General features: G+C 41.5%; 1 protein-coding gene across 1 annotated transcript in view; it reads left to right on the top strand.

The window, feature by feature from the left end:
- Positions 1–1,094: 1,094 nt before the first annotated feature.
- peak1 (pseudopodium-enriched atypical kinase 1) overlaps positions 1,095–6,796 on the top strand; it is a 260,008-nt gene continuing 254,306 nt past the window's right edge. The window contains exon 1 of the mRNA XM_071326886.1: positions 1,095–1,488. The gene's annotated coding sequence lies outside the window, so the exon portion shown is untranslated. The remainder of the gene's footprint in view (positions 1,489–6,796) is intronic.

Below are 6,796 nucleotides of genomic sequence, written 5' to 3'. Positions count from 1 at the left end.
GGAATGGTTGTAGTTGGCCTGAAGACCCGACGTTGAACTGCATAGAATTCTACGTCGGGGAGAAATGAGCGTGTGGATCAGGAACGTTTCCTCTCACGACCTCTACAAGCCAGAATACAGAATAAAATGATACTTTACCGGTTGTCCTTTTGCAGGTAGGAACGTAAGACAAAATATCCACAGAGTAGTGTTATCAACCCGACCTTAAGTATGCTGGTCTGTATATTGTTTGTATTTACGGTTTTATGTTTCAAAACTGAAGCAATTTGCACATGACGAACACTTGCTCAATATAATGGAGCTTAACCGAACGACAAACATTTCCAGCTGATTGCGAGGAAACATGCTTTGGTCAACTACATGTGGTTACGTTTGGCTATTGTTTACATATTGTCCATCATGTGCAATGCATCAGCATGTTGAAAATACAAGTGACAGACCGGCGCCGCAAAAAAACAGTAAACAACGCTTTCCTGTGGATAACGTTACCCTATCTCCACATCCTACCACCAAAAGGACCAACAGGATGTTCAACCGGTAAAATACGTGTAAATATCATTTTATTCAACATTCTGCCTTGTAGAGACTAGTGGGTCTTTTTCCCAGCGATTTCTTTCAGAATGATATTCATGGGTAACCATGGAAACAGTACGATTTTTTTATGGAAGGTGTAGTAAAAGGCCAGCAACACTCTGTATTATTCAGCGACCCATGAAATGACACCATATACAGATTCTACAGACCCTACTGAGTACTCCCAACCCAACTCCTACATCCGCACGAAGAATATTTTTTCACTATCAGCCCAATATTGTCAACATACCAGTCTGAACATAGTATTTTTTAATAGTGGCCTTAAAATATTGTTTTTAAAACATATGTGAAACCTTTTTACCATAAATGTCTTATTGCATTTGCTTATAAGCACAAAACAATCGAAATAGATACAAATGTTTTCTTTTGAATGAGTTTTCCACCTTACAATGTTTTTGAAAGGGGAACTTTTATTTTGAAGGTTTCCTCATTACCGTATCTGAGTGACGTCATCTTTAGTGCTGCTAGCAGAATAGTAGCACGCAGAGGAGTGAAAGATTAGTCTACGCAGAAGCACTGACAGAACAGTTCAAATACCAAAGGGTGATTTAAAAAAAAAAAAAAAAAAGTTTTTTGTCCCCGCACTCGACAGCAACATACGAGCGGATTATGATTGTCAAGAACTTGAAGAAGCGTGAGAGAAGATAAAGGACCTAACAGTATACATTTGAAGTGCTTTCCGAATAGAAACGGCCAAAAGTCTCGTATCTGCTCTAAAGTTCCTGTGAGGACAGGGACGAAAATATATGCCATGTCTTTTTGGGACAGGATTTTCTGACATGTATCATAAAACATATATTTTATTTACAGTTGATCCTTGGATAAAGGCATATCACCCTGTAGTCGCCTACCTAACTACCAACGGGAAACGTTGACTCGTCCGTGCTACTGCAGGTAATTAAGTGGTAAAACATTACCTGCTCATTCATTGCGTGGTTACTGTAACGTTGGCACAGTTGGATCACTATGGGACTCTGTAGAGCATTTACAAAAATGAGGCACTTCAATTATTATAAGTAGTGCATCGTTGTAGCAGTTGTCAAAACATGTTTTGCTGACAACTTTGTTTAAATGGCTGTTTGGAGCTCGTCTGGACTGTTGCCCATGACTTATGCACAAGGAGTCACACATTTGTCGTAAGCAACAAGTGTAGACTAATGCCGCGTTTAAAACAACTGGGAATTTAAATCACGATTTAAGTATATCTTCAGGTCGGATTTGGAATTCCGAGTTGGATTACCGTTCAAATCGATTTTTGCCAGTCGGAACTAGTTTTGTCACCGGAGTTCCTAGTTGTTTTGGGCGCTGGGAAGTCGCAGAGTTCCGAGTTCCCAGTTGTGTTGAACGCGGCATAACAGTGAAAAGCTTACTTACGGCCCTTCCCAAGAACGCATAGAGAAAGAAAATTGAGAAATAATATCAAAGTAAAAACATGTAATAATAAGTACACAATGAGTAACGATAACATGGCTATATACACTGGGTACCAGTGTCGAGTCTGCGCAGGAGTACGAGGTAATTGAGGTAGATATGTACATATAACTGTAGCGCCTTGTGGTCGGTGGGATGCCAAGCAGTTGCCATACCAAGCGGTGATGCAGCCAGTCAAGATGGTCGTTATGTTGCAGCAGTGGATCTGATGGTCCATGCCAAATATTTTCAGCCTCCTGAGGGGGAAGAGGCGTTGTCCTGCACTCTTCACGGCTGAGTTGGTGTTTGTGGACCATGATAAATCCTTAGTGATGTGGACATAGAGGAACTTGAAGCTCTCGACCCACTACACTACAGCCCTGTCGATGTGAATGGGGGCATGCTCTGCCCTCCGTTTTCTGTAGTCCACAATCCGCTCGTTTGTCTTGCTGACGTTGAGGGAGAGCCAGGTCTCTGACCTACTCACTATAGGCTGTCTCATTGTCGTTGCTGATCAGGCTTGCCACCATCGTGTCGTCTGCAAACTTTATGATGGTCTTGGAGTCGTGTTTGGCCACGCAGTCATGGGTGAACAGGGAGTACAGGAGGGGACTAAGCACACACCCCTGAGGGGCCCCCGTGTTGAAGGTCAGATTGGTGGATGTGTTGTTACCTACCCTTACCACCAGGGGGAGGCCTGTCAGGAAGTCCAGGATCCAGTTGCAGAGTTCGGTGTTTAGTCCCAGGGTCCTTAGCTTAGTGATGAGCTTGGAAGGCACTATGGTGTTGAACGCTGAGCTGTAGTCTATGAACAGCATTCTCACATAGGTATTCCTCTTGTCCAGGTGGGAGAGGGCAGTGTGGAGTGCAATAGAGATTGTGTCGTCTGTGGATCTGTTGGGCCAGTATGTGAATTGGAATGGGTCCATGGTGTCTGGGATGATGGTGTTGATGTGAGCCATGACCTGCCGTTCAAAGCATTTCATGGCTACAAATGTGAGTGCTACAGGACGATAGTCATTTAGACGGGTTTAAGCTGTATTGGGGTACTGAGAACTAAATGCCCTACCAAAATTAAGTTACTTTTTCTGTTACTGAGGGGGATTGTCTTCTGATCCAGAGATGGTGTAGGTGACTTGTCAAATTCCCTCCTTTGTCTGATGGATGATTTATATGTGTCTGTTTTTGGTTACACAAGTGTCTCAGTATTGTTATGATTGCCATTCATGAGTTGATACTGTCCACAATAGCAGGCAGTTAACTTTGTTACTTCCTCACTTGTTACAGTGAATGCTAGGAGGTACAGTGAGATGGGAAATTTCAAATTAAGGTTGACGATACCAGCCCACCAGTATGTGTCAAAAACCCTTTCTGCCCTTGCCTTTGAGAACTTGGATTGATTCCCAGCTTGGGAAAAACATACAGCACCTAATATCCTTTAGTGTGAACAATAGACTGTGTTGTTCCATGGCAAGCCAGGTCAAAACTGACTAGTCCCAATTAATTGTATTTTCAGTCAAAATTCACAAGCCTCGCTTGACAGTCTTTGACTGAATGGGTCACAGGTTTTTTTTTTTTTTGGGAAAGTTGAATTGCTTGGAATACTTCTCAGACGTCACCTTGGTCATGGGTATTCTGTTTGCTCTTTCCCTTTCACTTTGCATATCATAAACATTTTATATGGTGGTTGGTTGATAGTTGATTTACACCTACACTGTTCCCCGGAGGTATCTCAAAACCTCTGTTGTACTGAATTTTTTCAAATCAATCAAATTCAGCATGGCATTAGTGATGGGGGATAAAATCAATACAATTACAAATTGGGATATCATTATATATATATATTTTTTTACAATATATCGTAATGACAATATCGCAATATTATTTTTGCGCTAGTTGGTTGCACCTGCACAAAAACTGCAGTCTTTTTCCTTCATAGCTTGTTCTCCATCTTATTTTAAAATAGGGAGCCAATTTAGTATTCAGCACTTCTATTTCCATGACTGATCAAAACTTGTTTTCTCATGGTTCTCTCTTGTCTCTCTGCAGCAGGTGAGCAATATGTTTGGACCATGGAATAGCAATAAAATCACAGTATTGAATCACAATACATAGAATTGTGTAAATCGGAATATATATCGCATCGGCGCGTAAGTACTGCGATAATATTGTATCTCGAGGTCCCTGGCAATTCCCAGTGCTGCATAGCATGTGTGTGGTAGTTTGCTAGAGAGATGACTCAGAACTTGACCTGACCTGAAAGTCTTTATTTGGTTGTGTTTTAGAGAGAGACTCACCTCTTATTCATTTCGGGGAGGATTGGGAGAGGGGCGGCTGGGGCAGCCATGCACAAGCATACTTGTAAAGGAAATGTCATGTGACACCCTGGCCTTTGAACACTTCCCTTTCCCTCAGCCGGCCGGAAGAGCTAGCAGGGGAACAGGTGTGACCCAGCTTTAGCCTGCATGGGAAACACCACACAACATAACCTACTGCAGCAGACTAACAGGAAACTGAAGGAGCCAACTGCAGACAGTAGATGTTTGCTCTTTATCTAGAATTTAAACATGGTTTCTTGGTTTATCAAACCCGTTGGCTGTTTACTAAACCAAGTTTTATACAGTTAATCCATTGTCTAAACTCTAACATTGTGGCATGATTAGAGTAGATGGTTTAATTGTCTCACGTACAGGGTTACAGATGTACAGTGAGCTCCAAAAGTATTGGGACTACAGTGACACATTTAGTTGTTTTGGCTCTTATACAATGACTGAGGTTAAAGTGAAGACTGTCAGCTTTAATTTGAGGGTATTTTCATCCATATCTTGTAAACTGTTTAGAAATTACAGCACCTTTTGTACATAGCCCTTCCTTTCTAGGGGGGACAAATATCATATTCCCCCCCCAAAATGCTAGTCTCCTGTTAGTGTCATAGTGAGAGGTTAGCATGTCTTGGGGTATGATATTTGTGCGTCTGTAACATTCTTACTCATAATTATTCACAATTCATTCAAGACTATCCGTAAACATGGTAGCATCCACATTAATGTGGAAGTGTTTAGAAACATATTCTATTCTTATTTACAATAAAAGTGACTCCAAATTGATACAGCATTATTTACCATTGATTTCTATTGGGCACAAAATAATGTGAAACACAACCAAAAAATGTATCCAACAAGTTTGTAGAGTCACAAGCTTGATGTAATCATTGCGTGCTAGGAATATGGGACTAAATACAACACTTTTGACTGCTTTAATAGGCACAAGTGAATCTGTCCCTAAAAACTGCTGTAATTTCTAAATGGTTCACCCGATATGGATGAAAATAGCATCCAATTAAAACGGACTGTCTGCACTTTAACCTCCATAGTCATTGTATCATTTCAAAACCAAAACAACACAAAATGTCACTGTCTCAATACTTTTGGAGCTCACTGTAATTACAGGGTATAGTGAAATTCTTGAGCTCCAAGCTCCAACATTACAGGACAAATGGAAATAAGACCTGGGGAGCATGGGGTAATTGGAATAGGTAGCTGACGAGTGGTGGCTATTCAGCATGCTAAATGTCAGTTGGTGGGTGGTTAGGAGGGGACAAGGGGAGTAGGTAGCTGACTAGTGGTGGCTATTCAGCAGCCTGATGAACTGGGGGGGGTATTTGCCAAGAACTGCAAAGCTGCTGTGTTTTTCACGCTCAAGAACGGTCCACCACCCAACGGACATCCCCATCCAGCCAACATGACACAACTATTGGAAGCATTGGAGTCAACATTGACCAGCATCCCTGTGGAACGCTTTCGACAACTTGTAGAGTCCATGCCCACAATTGAGGCTGTTCTGAGGGCAAAAGGGGGTGCATCTCAATAATAGGAAGGTGTTCCTAATGTTTTGTACATTCTGTGAATTCCTTTGGTGGACTGCACGGCCTTTTGAGCAGCGACTTGCGTTACTGAAACAGGTGCGGCTTTCTTATCAATATCATTGCTCACCGTTTACTCCAGTTTCAACGATGTTATTCCCTTTACAATTTTGAGACATACAATTTAAAGCATTACAAAGCTAACATTTATTACATTTTTTACCAGAAGATGCTCGTATTTGGCATGTTTTCTTTTGCTTAAACTTGTTGCGTAAGCTTTTGTTAAACATGAAACAAAGTATGCCCCTAGACTGATGAATTTGGGGGCTCCCGAGGGGCGCAACAGTCTAAGGCACTGCATCTCGGTGCCAGAGGCGTCGCTACAGACACCCTGGTTCGATTCCAGGCTGTATCACAACCAGCCGTGAATAGGAGTCCCATAGGGCGGCGCACAATTAGCCCAGCGTCATCTGGGTTTGACCGCTGTAGGCAGTCATTGTAAATAAGAATTTGTTCTTCACTGACTTGCCTAGTTAAATAAAGGTTCAAATAAAAAATGAATGCACTAAAACTAAGTCGCTCTGGATAAGAGGGTCTGATAAATGACACCTTTACAATGTTTTTGTTGCATATTTCAGTCCGGAACCTGCCTAGGTTTACGGGGAGTAAATGGCACACTATAGCAGTTCACAAAAAAGCCTAAAATAGATGAGACTCCTATTATTCCAGAACTGCATCTTATGGTTGGAAAACATTTCCCTACTTTAATCAACCAGTCTATTTTGAATTTGGGATAAAGCTGCCATGATTTGGCAAGCAATGCAGCTTTTCTACAATTTGTGTTTTTTTTTGTAGCTTTTCTACAATTTTAGCCATATTAGCATTGACATGAAAGCAATCAAAACACCTAAAAATAACCCATGGTATTAA

The sequence above is a fragment of the Salvelinus alpinus genome, chromosome 9, assembly GCF_045679555.1.
Source record: "Salvelinus alpinus chromosome 9, SLU_Salpinus.1, whole genome shotgun sequence".
Taxonomy (NCBI): Eukaryota; Metazoa; Chordata; class Actinopteri; order Salmoniformes; family Salmonidae; genus Salvelinus; species Salvelinus alpinus.
Note: the sequence above shows the minus strand (reverse complement) of the source record. Positions and strands in the feature narration are given on the sequence as shown.